Below are 18978 nucleotides of genomic sequence, written 5' to 3'. Positions count from 1 at the left end.
AAAAAAAAAAAAAAAAGGCAGCAGATAAGAGCTTCCTCTAACTTTGCGGCTGTTTATTTACATTTTAATAACATTCATCCTTCATGCTTCCTCCTCCTTGTCAAGATGGATGATGTGCGCGCACACTGTGCACGTGTCCAAAGTGTGCACGTACACACACAATAACACACAATACAGGGACGAAACAAACAGCGCTTTGATAAGTGGAGCCCCCTTGTGGCTGGTTGCAGTGTTGCTATGTCTTATACCACACCCCTTCCAGCTAGCATGCTTGCTAACATTAGCTATTGTGTTTTTTCCAATACAGCAGGTCCTCAATTTACGTTTAGCATAAGTCGGAAATTGAACCCGAATTACTTTTATTTATGTGGTGGTCTTCCATACTGGAAATGGTGTTGCATTCAGGGACGTGGAGACAGGCTTGTTAGCGTCGTAACTAGGGTTGGGCATTGTCTGGAGCATCGATGGGAACCGGGACTAACGTTCCGACTGCAGCACAGAGAGATATCGGAATGGGGGGCTTACATAATCACCGATGTTGATTCATCGGAACACTTAAGTACGCAAAAGCGTACCAATTAGGAATGCATCCTCACTTTGGGCCGTAAGCATGCTAGCTGTAACCGCTACAACCTCCAAGGTCCGACGGAACCCAATGACGATCCTGGTAGAAGATTCCGATGTACGCTACATGCCACGTTTTGGTCTACCCAACTGAAGCGCGTTTAGTGATGTCACATGTGGACGTAAGTAAGCTCCATTCCGGGAGGGAATTATTCCGACATCTCTCATCCTCTCTGGAGACTAGGACACTTCAGGGCACCCCCTCGTCGCTAAGCACACACACACACACACACACACACACAGTGAGTGTGATTATTCCAGTGCTGCTCTCAAACTGTGCAGACTCCCAAGCGGAGGATTTCCCATGCTGTCCCGGGAAAACCATCTGTTGCATGTAAACCGTGTGTGTGCGTGTTGCTGCTGTGACGGCTTCATTTTATTCTCAGAGGAGAAGTTTGTCAGTGCAACAAACCATGCTGGTCACACACACACACACACACACACACACAAGTGTGCGGTTAGCATGGGCTAGCAGTCGTACAGTACCGATGCTAAAGACGCCCCCTGGTGGCAGTCAGGCTAAGCAAATGAAGTTTCTCTACGTCGTCCATCTTGGAGTGTGTGAACGGAACGTCGTATTCACCAACAAACCCCCTCTCCATGCGTGCCCCTCACGACCTCCACTTGTCCTCTGCGTCTTTGTCCTTTAGGCGTCTAATTGGGTGCCTGTTTAGAAAAGCAAAGGTGTTAAGTAGAGGGAATTCCGAGAATGCTCCTCCATTAAGAGATGGGACAATGAGGGGCTAATTGGTTCCTATTAAGCAGTAGAAAGGGGGGGTGGGGGAGGGAAGTGAAGGCCTTCAGAGATTAGAGGAGCATTATGTGTGTGTGTGTGTTGTCGGAATGTCTAAACAAGGTGTGTTTCCTCGTGAGAAAACCTTCTCCATATGTGTTGCAACAGTCGTTAGCCCCGCCCACATCCACGTGGTCCATGGTTTTCCAGCCTTTTCCCGTGCTGCATGGATACACGCGAGCGCAGGACGTTATCGCTACCCCGACTCTAACCCTGAATCCGTGTGTCCATCTCCACTTGGAAATGGTGTCTCCGTGTCTCCTCCGCTCGTCTGGGCCCGCTCATCACGCCAATTTAATTAGCAGCCTTTCATCACAACTAATTAGCCGGCTACGCTAGCCCGAGGAGAGAATTGTTTAACGGGCCACTTTTCTTTCTTATTATTTTAGTACCAAACACATTCATGAAGTTTGAGGGTCTTTGTGTGGGTGGTGGGACGTCTCAGAAGACTTCCTTGAAAACTCCTTCGCTTTTTAATTAAGAGCTGGAAGACGTGTCCTCTATCCATGTTTCCTTTGTGTCCGTGACTCACACGTTGAAATGATTCCCGCTGGGGGGGGTCATGGTTGGGGAGACACTGATCAGGTGGGCTACGTTTTCCACCAGTAGGACGCCTAAAGTTTAGCAATGCTACAAAATGTTGACATTTGTCAAATCAAATGATAAAGCATGACTTGAACTTTTATTCATTCATTCATTTTCTACCGCTTATCCTCACGAGCGTCGCGGGGGTGCTGGAGCCTATCCCAGCCATCTTCAGGCGAGAGGCGGGGTCCACCCTGGACTGGTGGCCAGCCAATCCCAGGGCACATATAGACAAACAACCATTCACACGATAGCCGAGAGTGGCATTGAACTCGGGTCTCTTAGCTGTGAGGTCTGCGTGCTAACCACCCGACCACCGTGCAGCCCTTGAAATTTTATTTCATAATTTTCTACCCCAAGTATGAATTTAAGAATTAAGTAAGAATTTAAAGCAATAATTTTCATTTTCTTTTATTTAATAGTACAGTGCCCGTTTGTCCTAAAGGTGTTTCTGTAGTCAGGAAGTAGTACTTGTAGTAAGTGTGTTGCGCATCGTTTTGTGTTTTCATACCAAAGCTAACCGATGAAAGTCACTCCCGCGATTTGGCCTCTCCTCCTCTGTATCCCCGCAGGGATCTACGCTCTCCGGTCGGAGCAAAGGGTTGCTCAAAGCTAATAGCCGCTCCCGAATGTAAACAGTGGAGCAAAAGGGAAGCTATGAACATACGTTGCTGCACACTTGTGTTAGAGGTCCATATGACACACAAAAAAATATGATTGAAGTACGATGAAACACTAAAAATGCCAGAGAAAATACTGCTCTGCTGCAAGTAGCCATCTTGAAACATCCAATCAGTCTATGGTTGTGTTGGAAACCGCATACTAACTACTACATACTTCCATGCCCATAGTATCCACACTCCATACTGCGTACCCAATCCATCAGATTGTCCATGGTATGCAAAGCGTTAACACTACAGGGTACTACATGATAACCCACAATGCATTGCGCTCCTACCCGAAATCGACAGGCTGAAGCTGATTTCACTTTAGCTCTAAACTCTTTAAATACATAACTTTATTAGATTTTTTTTTAAATCAGGCGAGAAAGTGGCCGTTTAGATCCCAAGTGTGCCATTTATTTGTCCAAATTAGTTTGGACAAATTCAGCAAAATTTGAGGTAACGCACTTCCGGTTATTTTCACAAAATAAAACACCCTTACTTCTCTCATACAAAAAACCGTAGTGATAAATCACTGCTTTTACTTTGAAAACAAGAAGCGAACCAACTTGCAGTATATCCTGCTTGACATCGCCGTTTGGTCCATCCTGCTGCTCAGTGTTTAGCCAACGTTTTGGGTTGTTTTTTTTCGTGGTGACGTCACGTTGCGTTGCATCCTGGGTAATTTGGGTATGAGTAGTAAGCTGATGATACATACTCAACATTTTTGGCGTACTTCTCGCATACTCAAAAATGGCATACTGCCAGTGTGGACACACTGCATACTCTATAAGTTAGTATGAGTAGTAGGCAAGTATGCGGTTTCCAACACAGCCTATATCAATGATATCATATCATGATATCATATCAATGATTTGCTTATTTTTGATATCGTGCTTAAAAGAAATATTGATGAAAAATATTCTGAAAATATCGATATATCGGCCTGCCATTTTTGTCTTACATGTTATTCCTCTCTCCTACAGCGTCCATTAAAACTGCATCCATACATACAGTATTATATCATATCACCATTTATGCTAATTAGACCATGACCACCACCATAAACATATTGTAGTCTTGTGGGAATGGAATGCCTTATAGAATCATGTCAGTAGCCAAAAATAATGTATTGTTGGAAGGAACCATTGATCACCATCACCACACACACACACGCACACACACACACACACACACACACACACACACACACACACACACTTGTAGAGACATAGTGATTAGCTTAGCAACACAAGGCCATCCAGTGCTCTCAGACAGAAGTACGTCTCTTTGATAAACATGAGAGCTCCGACACACACACACACACACACACACACACACACACACACACATCACACGTAAACTGAAGCTATGCGTACACACACACACACACACACGCGCTTTGGTCAGAGAGTGTGTGAGGCTTTTAGAATATTTGATATGTAGATAAGTCTTAAAAAGGATGACATTTGCATATCAGACTCCTGTTGCACGGCGCCGTTTGGTCGCCTGATTTTTAATCAGCCAGCGAGGAGAAATTAATTTGTTTTTGGTGGGAGGAGGAGGACGACGCTCCTCTCTGATCCATCAGCGGCATTTTGTTCAAGCTGTTAAGACCCATGTGTGTGTGTGTGTGTGTGTCTGTGTGTGTGTGTGTTACTGCTTAAGCGTCATTACTTTGTTGTCTGGATTCTTTTCACTTTTGACAAATGTCTTTTTAACCGTGGTCGTTTAGCCGTTGGTTCTTTTTACTGTTACATCATATTTTTCTTTAAATTCATTCCCATTTTGTAAACTGGCTGAGAGTGGTGGAATTTTCGGACGCCACCATTAGCTTGTAGAGACGCTTATTAGTGTTGCCAACAGGGCTGCAATCTATCTCAGGTGTTGCGTAGTAGAGGGCGTCATTGCCTAATTTGCATAACCAGCCATGACAACATTATCATGTTTTTATCATAACATGACGTTATTACGTTATTGACTTACGGGCGTTGGTTTCATTCCGTCCAGGCTTAGCCGCCCGTGCATCTTATTGGGCACGCAGAGTTGTCTGCCATTAAAAAGAACATTTATGATGTTAAGAAATGCACACATCAGCGTGCATCTAATATGGCATTATATTATATATTATATTACATTATATTGATGAACAGATGCATGATAATGTACCACCAAGTCAGCTGAGGTAGCTTTTTCTGGCTTCCGATTGGCCGAAACGTGCATGACAGCTGCGTGTTTTATGTGGACAGACGTTCTTTTTAAAACTATAGTCGTTTGTGGGGTGGACTTTTTTTTCATAATCATAACGAACCAAAAGGGGGTGCACGGCGGGCCTCACAGCTATGAGACCCGGGTTCGATTCCACCCTCGGCCATGTGTGCATGTTCTTCCCGTGCATGCGTGGGGTTTCTCCGGTTTCCTCCCACATTCCAAAAACATGCTAGGTTAATTAGCCACTCCAAATTGTCCATAGGTATGAATGTGAGTGTGAATGGTTGTTTGTCTATATGTGCCTTGGGATTGGCTGGCCACCAGTCCTCTCGCCCCAAGACAGCTGGGATAGGCTCCAGCACCCCCGCAACCCTGATGAGGATAAGCGGTAGAAAATGAATGAATGAATGTTTAACTCTGCCGTCATATTAGCAACAATATTGTGAAGATGCTAATTAATTAACATCGATCCATCCGTTAGGGTAGAGTTACAGCTGAGGAGCTGGAGCCTATCCCACTGACCTTTGACCGGTTCCCAGCCAATCACAGGACATATATAAACATAAAAAGAAGCCACTAGTCGACCATGATTGGTACTGAATGTAAACGAAAATGTTCCCAATGCTTTTGGATGCATGGGAGCGTCGGCCATGTTTGCCGTTGTTGGGTCCAGTCGGGTGGATGCTGGGTGTCAGTGACGTAAAATACAGTAAAGCTTCTCATACGCGATGATAAACAAACTGCTGAGGAGGATAATGAGATGATAAGCTGTCTCTCGCCTGAAGATGAAGACAGCTGGGATAGGCTCCAGCATCCCTTGTGAGGATAAACGGTATAAAAAATGAATAACGATCCAAGTGGTGGTAAGTAAATGGGTCGTAACGCCAACCGACCCCAAGTCCATCACGGTACAAATAGTACAAATAGTCAGCCGGCGTGTCTGTTTGCTGTCCAAATCAGAGGGCAAATAGCGGCGGTTGCCATGGTAACACTTTCCCTTTTAACGTGCGCGGTTTTGTCAGAATGTGCACACCTTGTCCCTCCTCGACTATACCAAGCGGCAACAAAACCGCAACTTCCTCCCCTCCTGCTCATGCCGCCTGCGGCACTTTGGCGTCGCAGCACTCTCCTAACTCGGAGAGATGCGGAGTTAATAAGTCGGAGCGCCACGCAGAGGCGGCGCTGGGGGGAGTTTAACAACCCCTATACTTTTTCTTTTTTTTAACACAGCGACAGATTGGGGCAGAAGATCTTGAAGGGATGCTGAGAGTTGGCTCAGCGCCTCCACACTGTCACCGGGACTCTCCACCTGGTGTGTGTGTGTGTGTGTGTGTGTGTGTGTGTCGTGGACTGATGTCAGCCGGTGTGTACGGGGCCAGGTGCTGTGCACGCCCGTCATGGCGTGCACATCTTTGAAGCGTCTCCACTGGCGCCGCTCGTCCTACTTTCACATTGACGATGGCGTCTCTCATCCTGACGTGGAGCTCCTCTCCTCCACATTTTGGCGAACGTTTAAACATCAACTCCCCCCCCCCCCCCCAACCTTTCACAAAGTCGCTGTGTGACTTGCTGCTGCGTTTCAGAACTTTTATGCTAATTTTTTTGTCGCTTGAACATTCCCTCATCTGGCTGGATGACGAGGAGGCGGGGCTACACTGTGCGTCGACGTGCTACACAGCAGGAGGCGATGGGCGGGGCCTGTGAGTAACAAACCAGAGTCAGAGGACATCAAAGGTCAAGCACAACACGAACTTATGATCCGGGCGCCCTATGTATATGTTGGTGGCGATACGCCCAACGTACCAATGATTTGGGCGCCTTATCTATATGTTGGTGGCGATACGCCCAACGGACCAATGATCCAGTCTCCGGATGTATATGTTGGTGGCGATTCGCCGGGCTCCTCATATATATGTTGGTGGTGATACGCCCAACGTACCAATGATTTGGGCGCCTTATCTATTGTTGGTGCCGATACGCCCAACGGACCTTTGAGCCGGGCACCTTATGTATATGTTGGTGGCGATACGCCCAACGGACCTTTGATCCGGGCGCCTTATCTATATGTTGGTGGCGATACGCCCAACGAACCTATGATCCGGGCGCCTTATCTATATGTTGGTGCCGATACCCCCAACAGACCAATGATCCCGGCACCTTATATATATGTTGGTGGTGATACGCCCAACGGACCACTGGGCGGGGCCTGTGAGTAACAAACCAGAGTCAGAGGACTTCAAAGGTCAAGCACATGTTAACGAACGCAGAAAGTGAGAAAGTCGTTCCGCTCCATGTTTCCTCTGGAGCTGGTTGCCATGGCAACCCTCCCTGTCCAAAGCGTGGCCCCAGAGCTATTGGGCGACCTGCAGCTTGTTTTTTATGAAATAGAAAGAAAAGTAAACTAAACAAGCCACTAAAAACACAAAGGTTGGTTTTAGCCTGTTTATAAAATGCAAAGTAGCAAAATGGCCTCTCATACTTTTTCAGTATGCGGCCCTTGGTAGAAAAAGTTTGGACACCCCTGTTCAAAAATGAAAACATGTGACGCTTCAATAGTATGAGCACTGATGACTCTTAATTACGTGAAAATATGCCTGAAAACGTGACACTACAGTTAATAGAGATTTCACCATGGCCACAGCTTGACCCTGGAACAGATCATTTCTGTTTGCATGATTTCCTATGAGGAAAATAGTTTCCTCTGTACGACACAATGATGTAGCAACTCTGAAAGTACAAAGCTTCACGCTCGGACACGCTAACTCCCAACTTCCTGTAGCCTTATTCATTCATTGGTCAGCCTCCGGTTACAAGTGAAGACTCCACACAGACACACACACACACACACACACACACACACACACAGAGCCACACACTGACACACAGTTCTCTGCTCACAGTCACAAAGCAGCAGTGACAGAAATTGGGCAGCAGGTTAATAACTTGTGCCCATCGTCACAGTGCCCGGGGCCACACACACACACACACACACACACACACACACACACACACTTGTGTGTCGTATAAAGTCAGTGTGTGTCAAGGATGTTCATGGTGTTGCATGAAGAAGCTGACGCTCTCAGTAGGTTTCCATGACGATGATGATGATGACACACGAGCGTGTAAGCACATGTAAGTGAGCTGAAAGGTCAAAGAGGTCAGAGGTCAACAACATATCTCAGCCTCGCATTGTCGAAGGAGTCATGTGACCAGCGGCCATGACAGGTTAAGTGTAGTTGAGTGATGTCGAATAAATAAAACGCTAAACAGGTTTTATTGTCACGTGCACACTGTGAGAGCGTGCACGTCGGAGCGTGTGTGTGTGTGTGTGTGTGTGTCTTTGATGGTGAGAGGCAGCGAATAAAGGAATCCTTTCATTGGCCAATCAGCTGTGAGCCACACGAGGGAAAGGAGCCAAGTCGATTGGCCGAGAGCCTGAGAAGACTTCCTGGACCAGTAAAGTGTACACTCTGTCACCCTGCTATTCTTCCTCTTCATCCCTCTCTCACCATTGATCAACATGGCGTTCTTTTTTTCACTCCTTGTTCCCTTCCATGTCCACTTCCATACTTACACTTTTCCACAAAACGTCCAACTTCCACTGCACGGTAACGCTACTTCCTGTCATCCATTGTGTTTTGCGTTTGCACATCAGTGAGGTCCCAGGAACTTTTATGTAAATCAGGCTGATTCTGCAGAAACTACATTCTTCATTGGACTCTACGAACATACTCAGCAAGACCTTTCAGAATAATAGTCTTAGGAATAATACAGAAAGAAAGAAGTTATTGGGAATTCCACATGATCTGCAACAATACTAACACACTGTTGTATTCGGTGACGGCTGTGACCATGCCGGTGGTGCCCAATTATTTTCCATCAAACACCATCCTGTCCATCCCGTGTTGTTGAAGGCGGACGTAGTAGAGGACACCATGACAACATTAAAGGGGGAAGTGAGGGTGTGGATTTTATATCAGCTACACGGAAGAACATGGGAATCGAGTCTGTGGTTCACACGTAGAGAAAGCTGGAAAACGAACTCCGACAAGTCAAGAAGACCCACCTTCTTGGTGGCCAGATTGGAAGACTGACTCAAGCAATGGATTACCGATCAACGGACAGCTGGGAAGAGCGTCTCTACAGTCACCGTTCCACCAAGGGCAGTAACGCTAGCAGAAGAAATGAACGTTTTCCACGGACGTATGATCTGGTCGCCCTATGTATATGTTGGTGGCATTTCGCCCAACGGACCTATGATCCAGGCGCCTTATCTATATGTTGGTGGCGATACGCTGAACGGACCAATGATCCGGGCACCTTATCTATATGTTGGTGGCGATACACCCAACGGACCGATGTCCGGGCGCCTTATGTAAATGTTGGTGGCGAGACGCCGAACGGACCTATGATCCGGGCACCTTATCTATATGTTGGTGGAGATATGCTGAATGGACCTATGATCCGGTCGCCGTGTGTATACGTATGTTGGTGGCGATACGCCCAACGGACCTATGATATGGTCTCCTTATCTATATGTTGGTGGCGAAACGCCCAACGGACCAATGATCCGGGCGCCTTATGTATATGTTGGTGGCGATACGCCGAACGGACCAATGATCCGGGTGCCTTATGTATATGTTGGTGGCGATACGCCGAACGGACCTATGATCCGGCCACCTTATCTATATGTTGGTGGCGATACGCTGAACGGACCTATGATCTGGTCTCCTTATGTATATGTTGGTGGCGAAACGCCCAACGGACCAATGATCCGGGTGCCTTATGTATATGTTGGTGGCGATACGCCGAACGGACCAATGATCCGGGTGCCTTATGTATATGTTGGTGGCGATATGCTGAACGGACCAATGATCCGGATGCCTTATGTATATGTTGGTGGCGATACGCCGAACGGACCTATGATCCGGCCACCTTATCTATATGTTGGTGGCGATACGCTGAACGGACCTATGATCTGGTCTCCTTATGTATATGTTGGTGGCGAAACGCCCAACGGACCAATGATCCGGGTGCCTTATGTATATGTTGGTGGCGATACGCCGAACGGACCAATGATCCGGGCACCTTATCTATATGTTGGTGGCGATACGCTAAACGGACCTATGATCCGGTCGCCGTGTGTATATGTTGGTGGCGATACGCCCAACGGACCTATGATCCGGGTGCCTTATGTATATGTTGGTGACGATACGCCGAACGGACCTATGATCGGGTTGCTTATGTATATGTCAAATCCAAAAAAAGTACCCGTAACTGAAACCGTGCCCTATAACGTAGTACGCCCTACGGTCATGGAAATACGGTCATGGGTTTGGGACAGCCGTACACTGCCAAAATTCACACACTCAGGAAGTAAGTACACTTATTGAAGTGTACTGATGCTAGTGTTCCAGCTGAGAGACAGTCTTTGTCTCCTTTGTGTCCTCCAATCTTTCTCGCTTTCTTCTCTTAGCACCTTCTTCACTCATCCCTCTCGTCCTCTTCCCTGCATCCTTTTTCAATTCCTCTTATCTTTCCATTTGTCTTCTTGACCTCTCCTTGTCTTCTCCTATTCTCCTTCTTTAGTCGCCTTGTTTTCTTTTCTTCCTGTCATCATTTCCCTCCTCATTTACGGCAATCTTTTCAACTCCGATATCTCTTTTCCTCCTTGCCCTCGTTCAGGCTTTTCCCTCTTCATTTCATCCTCACCGCTTTCTTCGTCTCCTTGTATCCTACTTCACTGTTCCCCTGTCCTCACCTCCTCTCCATCTGCTGGTGAACGCTGGTCAACTCAGCTCAAACACGGTGTCTTCGGAGCGGCGTGGTGGCGTGTTGAGCCTGAGAGGAATCATTTTTCCATGAAGTGGGAAGCGAGAGGGAGCGTCGCTCGACTGCTCCACAGATCGATTGCTTTGCGGCGCCGCTGACAGGTGTAATTGTGAGGGCGTCATCTGTTCTTGTTTGCACAAAATACATTTCTTTGCCGCTCTCTTTTCCCCCCCTCAGTCGTCTGAAGACGCCGTCGTCGTGGCCTAATCTCGGCGCCATCATCGCATTCCGCCGCTCGCCACCGGACAAATCCCCTGTTATTTGAACAGATGGTGGGAAATCCATTCTGGTGATAAGTTGCCTCTAGTTAGCATTTAGATTACCCACAAAAATGGAACAATTTACTACTCTCCCTCCCAGCATAACTCCCCCCTCCCCTCTCCTGTGCCACCATCATTTTCTGACACCCCCCCTCGCCTTTGGGGTGGCCCCCCAGCCTTCAAGTCTCTGTCATGGTTTTGGCTGATGGCTTTGTAAGCAATTACAGCGAAGACTCTGTTAGGAAGTTACACTGGCGGAGGGGGCGGAGCCAGCAGGAAGGCAGGGCAACACACAAAAACAACGATGACGAACTTTGAACCCACAGGAAACTTGTCATTACCCGCAGAGGGCGCTGGTCTCACATCGTTTATCAGCAGTCCACAAAGTAGCGCTCATGTCAAAACCCAAAACGACACATTTTACCATGAATGGCCAATACCGCGTGTTTATAAATGGCTGTAATTCCACACGGATAGTTTGAACTGAATTTAACGTCATGATGACATTAACACCATTATCTTCAGTCACAACCTTATAGGGCCATGGTCTGCCGAAGAATAAGAAAATGTAGCAAGAGGAACTAGTGATGGCTAGACAGACAGATACTGTAGATACTTTAGTAATCCTCTTTAGAATAAAATGCAAATGCATCTTTGTCAGTCATGCAAATTAGATGACGACATCATTACGTTATGTTGAAAATGAATTGCTGTAATTCCAGACAGATAGTTTGAACTGAATTTAACGTCATGACGACATTAACACCATTATGATCAGTCACAACCTTATAGACCCATGGTCTGCCAGAGAATAAGAACATGTAGCAAGAGGAACTAGAGATGGCTAGACAGACAGATACTGTAGATACTTTAGTAATCCTCTTTAGAATAAAACGCAAATGCCTCTTTGCCAGTCATGCAAATTAGATGACATCATTACGTTATGTTGAAAATCAATTGTCTGCCAGACAATAAGAAAATGTAGCAAGAGGAACTAGTGATGGCTAGACAGACAGATACTGTAGATACTTTAGTAATCCTCTTTAGAATAAAATGCAAATGCCTCTTTGTCAGTCATGCGAATTAGATGACGACATCATTACGTTATGTTGAAAATGAATTGTTGTAATTCCAGACAGATAGTTTGAACTGAATTTAACGTCATGATGACATTAACATCATGATCATCAGTCACAACCTTATAGGCCCATGGTCTGCCAGAGAATAAGAAAATGTAGCAAGAGGGACTAGTGATGGCTAGACAGACAGATACTGTAGATAGTAATCCTCTTTAGAATAAAATGCATCTTTGTCAGTCATGCAAATTAGATGACGACATCATTACGTTATGTTGAAAATGAATTGCTGTAATTCCAGACAGATAGTTTGAACTGAATTTAACGTCATGATGACATTAACACCATTATGATCAGTCACAACCTTATAGGGCCATGGTCTGCCAGAGAATAAGAAAATGTAGCAAGAGGACCAGTGATGGCTGGACAGACAGATACTGTAGATACTTTAGTAATCCTCTTTAGGATAAAATGCAAATGCCAGTCACGCGAATTAGATGACGACATCATTACGTTATGTTGAAAATGGCCCCTGGGCCACACTTTGCACAGCCCCATGGTCGATATTTGATGTTGTAGTTGAATCCTCACCATCTTCAACCTCCTTAACACATACACACATACACACACGCACATTTAGATTGGATCTGCCAAGTATGGAGAAAGCTTCTTCCTGGCAGCACTTGAGTTGATTCACTGATTTCTGCATGTGTGTGTGTGTGTGTGTGTCTGTGTGTGTGTGTGTTAGTTGACAGTGTGTATGACAAATGAGGCTCAAGTCTAACAGCTTTAAGGAATAAACACTAAATCGCATTTTCAGAGAAAATGTATTCAGAGTTTTTGAATTGTCATGTCAACTTTTCTGGTATATTATCCTCCATTGTGTTGGAAAGGTTCAAGTCCATGTGGCGTTTTAAGCGTTGGGTTGCTTCACTGCAGGTAAAGGTGAATATTTTCCTCATGAAGTGCGGTAAGACGTTCATATAATGTGTTGTTTAGGAGATGCTTGCTGTTGCAACATGTTGTGATTAGCTCGGTTGTTATCGAGGCGGCTCACGGTCTTTTTTTTTTTGATTGTGGGAAAGATCTAGAAGAGAACAGCTGAGTGTGACCTCTCATGTCAGCTGATCGCTGTCTAGCTAATTTGCACGACACAACACGTGCACGCCTCCTCGGCGGTCGCCTTTATCCCACTTCCTGTTTCTTAACACCGCCCCGCAATCCTTCAGACTGCCACAACAGGAAATGAAAGGAGGTCTGAGCGCCAACACTTTTTGATTTGTGTCAGACGCTATCGCTAATGAAAATCACACCGCACACTTGTTGGCCACACATCGGTACACGACACGATAATATACGACACTACATTACATCACACTGCACGGCACGCCGCATACAATACGCGGTAATACTCATGACTGGTGGCTCCTTTGGGGTTCTTCTATCTTGATACAGGTTGCTCTTTTTGAGGATAGCAAGTCCCAGCAGAGCATAAAAATGTGTCGAATGCTTTGGACTTGTTGTTAAATCTGACTCCAACTGATTATGTGTTTTTGTGTATTTCAATCAAGCTTTTCCCCTCATGGATGGGTGGCAGCGACAAGCACCTTCCAGCTCACGGATGCCCCTCACTTACGCTACCGCACAAACGTTTGAGATCACTTGGACATTTTTTTAGTCCAGTCTGAGATATGGCTTTTTCTTTGAAGTCCAGCATCCTCACTGTCGATACTGACACTGGTGATTGACGGCTACTATTTAGTGCAGCTGCCAGGTGAGGACCTGTGAGGCGTCTTTGTCTTAAACTACAGCGTTTTTGTGTCCTTGTTAGACCCAGTTTGTGCTGCTCTCTGAAGGGAGTAGTTAACAGCATGGTAAGAGATTTTGGTTTTAGTTTCAAATTTTAGATGGCTTTTCTAGTCATCTGTTAGCCTTATAAAATGATGAACTTGGATTAGCAGCCATACCAGGAGATTGATGCAGAGGACTGACAGTTGTTGATAGTAGGCCTCCATGCAAAAATCTACATCCTTCTTTGAAAATCATCTCATTTGTTTTAATTGTTTGTGAAATGGATACAAATGTTTGTGAAATGGAAAAAATTGTTTGCGATCTCCTGACTCGTACATGCTAACTACTCCGCCACTGTGTGGCCGTCTAAACATGAAATGCCGGGAGTCGTCCAAATCTTAATAAAGTTTTGATGTCAAAGTGTAACTATTGTACGCTAACTGAGGCAGTGTACAAGAACCGAGCAAAAATGTCAGCAAAAACCCAGTGCTGCAACGATTAATCCGTGTATTGATGATTAATCAACAATTATTTTGGTAATGGATTAATCATTTGTTTTAAAAACGTACTGTTTCAGCCTCTAAGATGTGACTTATTCATTCATAAGCGGGTCTATTATGTTTGTGTTTCAGGCAAAACAAGATCGTCACAGACATCAGCTTTGACTTTGGAAAAGAGCAATGAACATTTGTGTGTCATTGGGATATCTTGGAGATGTGTGTAGAGTGTGTAAGAACATTCCCATTTATCCACTTGTATACTTGTGCCAAGGAAAAATGCGTACCGTTACACAAAACCTGGTGGTGGAACAGTGAAAGTACAAATACAGTAAAGTCTCGTTATATTGATATCGGTTAAAACGAATTACTACTTATTACGATACTATTTTCATTTCCCGGCAAATTTCTAGTCTTTTATGATATAATTAGCTCCGTTATTACGATACACGGTTATTATGATAATCCGGTTACTAGGATGCCCTTTTCATCTCCCGCCAGCCAATTTGGTCTGCTTATATCGATACAAAAGCAGCTTAAATCAATCTTTGCTTAAGGATTTCAATACCAAAAAAGAACACGGCGAACGGCTGCTTCCAGTCAACTTTGTTTTTCACACTTCCACCACCAGAGTGCAGCACACACAGCGGAAAACACCCGTCCCTCGCGCCTACCCCTCTGGGTGGCAACCGGTAATCACTACAGCGTAAGTTTATTTTTATTTACTGTAGTACAAAATGTATTGTAGTACAAAAGCATGCTAGATACGCAATCCATGAACTCAAGGAGAAAATTACATGCCATATCAAAGATCCGCCCACTTTTAATGCAGTTCGGCGCGGGATCGGATATATGGATAGTCCGGTTATATCGGTATTTTTTCCGACTCCCGAGAATATCGATATAACGAGACTTTACTGTAGTTATGACCGGGCCCGTCCAGCGCAGATCATCCTGCTGCCTGCTTGACAGCTTGACCATCAAACAAATCGCACCCCCCCCCCCTCCCAGAGCGTACCCCTAAAGTTGATTTATTTGTTATTTGTCCTTATTTATTGCTGCTGCACATGTAGCCGTACCGTGCCAGTGATTGGTTGATTTGCAGCAGAGTGTTTGTGATGCCAGGTGATTGTTTATACTCTACTTCTACTTCGGTTTCCGTGTCGGAGAAATTCCTCTTCCTGCTCTTTGCTATGATTTTGGGGAGGGAAAAAGGTCCATTGATGGATTTTTTAAGGCATTGCTGAAATCCAATCATCAATTAATCGAAAAAATAATGGACCGATTATTGAGTTATTAAAATAATGGTTAGTTGCAGCCCTACTACTACAGCAACTACACTGTACTATACAATACTACTGTACACCACAGCACACTACATGACATTACACAACAGCGGTGTGGTTGGAGCCATTCATCCGCCATGGCGTACGTGTGACTTTGTAGCTGACATTAAGTACGCCTCCTGTTCCGCTGCTGCGCCTTGGCGACCAAAACAAGTGGTGGACAGATGTCTCCGGCTACACACTCTTATACGACGTTCATCTTTATTATTACAGTTACACATACACCAAGTCAGCTGTAAGAGTTTAGCAGATACTAGCTAGGTACTGTACACAGAAGAATACAGAAGAAGAATACAGAAGAAGAATACAGAAGAAGAATACAGAAGAAGAATACAGAAGAAGAATACAGAAGAAGAATACAGAAGAAGAATACAGAAGAAGAATACAGAAGAAGAATACAGAAGAAGAATACAGAAGAAGAATACAGAAGAAGAATACAGAAGAAGAATACAGAAGAAGAATACAGAAGAAGAATACAGAAGAAGAATACAGAAGAAGAATACAGAAGAAGAATACAGAAGAAGAATACAGAAGAAGAATACAGAAGAAGAATACAGAAGAAGAATACAGAAGAAGAATACAGAAGAAGAATACAGAAGTTGTTTGATGGCTTTGCTTCACGTCCTCAGCTCCTTTATGGAAATGGCTTTTCTACACGATACTTTGTGGTACTGTTATCTCATGGTTCATTGGAAAATACGCCACCGCACTACAGTACAGTACACCACACTACAGTACAGTACACCACACCATGACACACAACACTATGCTACACTACACTATACCACACTGCACTACATTACACTATACTACGCTACACTACATTACACGACACTACACTGCACTGCACTACACTACACTACACTACACTATACTGCACTATACTACACTACACAACACTAGACAACACTATACTGCAATACATGACACTACACTACACTACACTGCACTACATGACACAACACTATACTGCACTATACTGCACTATACTACACTACACAACACTAGACAACACTATACTGCAATACATGACACTACACTACACTACACTGCACTACATGACACAACACTATACTGCACTACACGATACTACACTACACTATACTACACTACAGGACACTACACTGCACCGCACTGCACGACACTGCACTGCACTACATGACACGACACTACACTACACTACAGGACACTACACTACACTACACTGCTCTGCACGACACTGCACTGCACTACACTACACTGCAATAATGACACTATACTACACTACATGACACGACACTACACTACAGGACACTACACTACACGGCACTACACTACACTGCACGACACTGCACTGCACTACATGACACTACACGACACGACACTACACTACACTACAGGACACTACACTACACGACACTACACTACACTGCACGACACTGCACTGCACTACAGGACACTACACTACACTGCAGGACACTACACTACATGACACTACACGACACTACACTACACTACAGGACACTACACTACACTGCAGGACACTACACTACATGACACTACACGACACTACACTACACTACAGGACACTACACTACACTGCAGGACACTACACTACAGGACACTACACTACACTGCAGGACACTACACTACATGACACTACACGACACTACACTACACTACAGGACACTACACTACACTGCACGACACTACACTGCAATAAATGACACTACACTACACTACACGACACGACATTACACTGCACTACACGACACTGCACTGCAAAACACTACACCACACTGCACTACATTACGCTGCACTACACTACACTACACACAGGACCAATTCCACTGGTTTTGTGTTAGAGATCATCAGCAGCACTTTTTGTTGCTGTTGTCGTTTTCTTCTTCTGGTTTTTCCTTCCTCGGGTTTTTCACTCCTCACCTGATGTCTTTTCCTTGATATCCTTCCTCCTGGATCTCTGGTAGCAAAGCCCTAACCCTCCCCCACCCTCCCCCACCCTCCCCCACCCTCCTTCCCTGTTTGGTCCTCAGACGCTATTTAGCCAGCTGCATTCACGCAAGGTCACCAGCAATTTGTCTCTCTATGTGTGTGTGTGTGTGTGTGTGTGTGTGTTTATGTAGCTGTGTGTTTATGTAGCTGTGTGTTTATGTAGCTGTGTGTGTGTGTGTGTGTGTGTGTTCCTCTCCGCCTCGCCTCATCCAGGCACTCAGCCAAGAAGAATGTCTTGATCCTGCACTCAGGACTGGTGTGTGTGTGTGTGTGTGTGTGTGTGTGTGTGTGTGTGTGTGTGTAGAAGAGTCAAACATGCGCTCTAATGGCCGACATACAGAAGGTGTTCTTGTAAGATTTGTGTTCAACTAAAATGCATAAATTCACCTAACTAACAAGATGATAAATAGAATTAAAAAGGAGGTACTTGAAAGGGAAGTCCAACATAAGAATGAATGTTACTACACCCCCCCCCCATATTACCCTGTGGGGGGTGCTGAATAAAGACGCAAAACAAATATTTTGGCCCTGCAGGAGAATAAGCACATAACCTTAATAATCATGCTAATAAATATATAATTGGCAACACTGTTGTAGTAGGAATGTATAAATATTTCTATAAAATATATAAGAGTGACTCTATAATGACCACACACACACACAAGATTAATGTCGTCACGCCAGAGAGAAATTCATTTACAAATGGTGTAATTCTGCCATCGTCTTACACCCCCACCCCCTCAAAAAATAAAAAAAACATACGAGTATTCCAACTTTCTTTCATTCTGTATATATATATATTTTTTTTTTTTTTCTTTTGCTTTAATGCACTTTTAAAAAAATAAAGTCAGCATTAATTTCCAAAACTGCAGCTTATCAATGTTTCTCTCTTTGCAAAGCAGCCCATAAATATTCATGTGGATTGGCCACGCTTCCTCGACGCCCGCCTGTGCGCGTGCATGTGTGTGTGTGCATGTGACTTGTGTGATTGTGTATGCAGCTGAGCTACTGTTTACAATTTGTTCATGTTTTAATGTCTATGTGTTTGTCCATACGAGTCAGTGTACGTTCACACTGTTTTTGTCGGACTAGTTTACAATGAATAAAAACGTGCATTAGCATTAGCATTAGCATTAGCATGAGTTACTGTGATATAGCTGCACTGAAGGATTTGTTGACGGTTTTTTTTTAGAACTTTCCTGTGTCTCCATTCATACACTTGCATACTTACACTTGTTTGGTTTTTTTGAGTGCATAAGTGTACTCCCACCAGGAAGTATAATACACTACATGTCATCAGTACTCGGAT

At 44.7% G+C, this 18978-nt stretch overlaps 1 protein-coding gene across 2 annotated transcripts in view; it reads left to right on the top strand.

The window, feature by feature from the left end:
• Positions 1–18978, top strand: part of npas3 (neuronal PAS domain protein 3) — a 139080-nt gene that overhangs the window by 18572 nt on the left and 101530 nt on the right. The window lies entirely within an intron of this gene.

This window comes from Doryrhamphus excisus, linkage group LG14 (assembly GCF_037039965.1).
Source record: "Doryrhamphus excisus strain RoL-2023G ecotype Guam linkage group LG14, RoL_Dexc_Guam_v1.1, whole genome shotgun sequence".
Lineage (NCBI taxonomy): Eukaryota > Metazoa > Chordata > Actinopteri > Syngnathiformes > Syngnathidae > Doryrhamphus > Doryrhamphus excisus.
The sequence above is the reverse complement of the archived record's forward strand: the minus strand, read 5'-3'. Positions and strand labels throughout refer to the sequence as shown.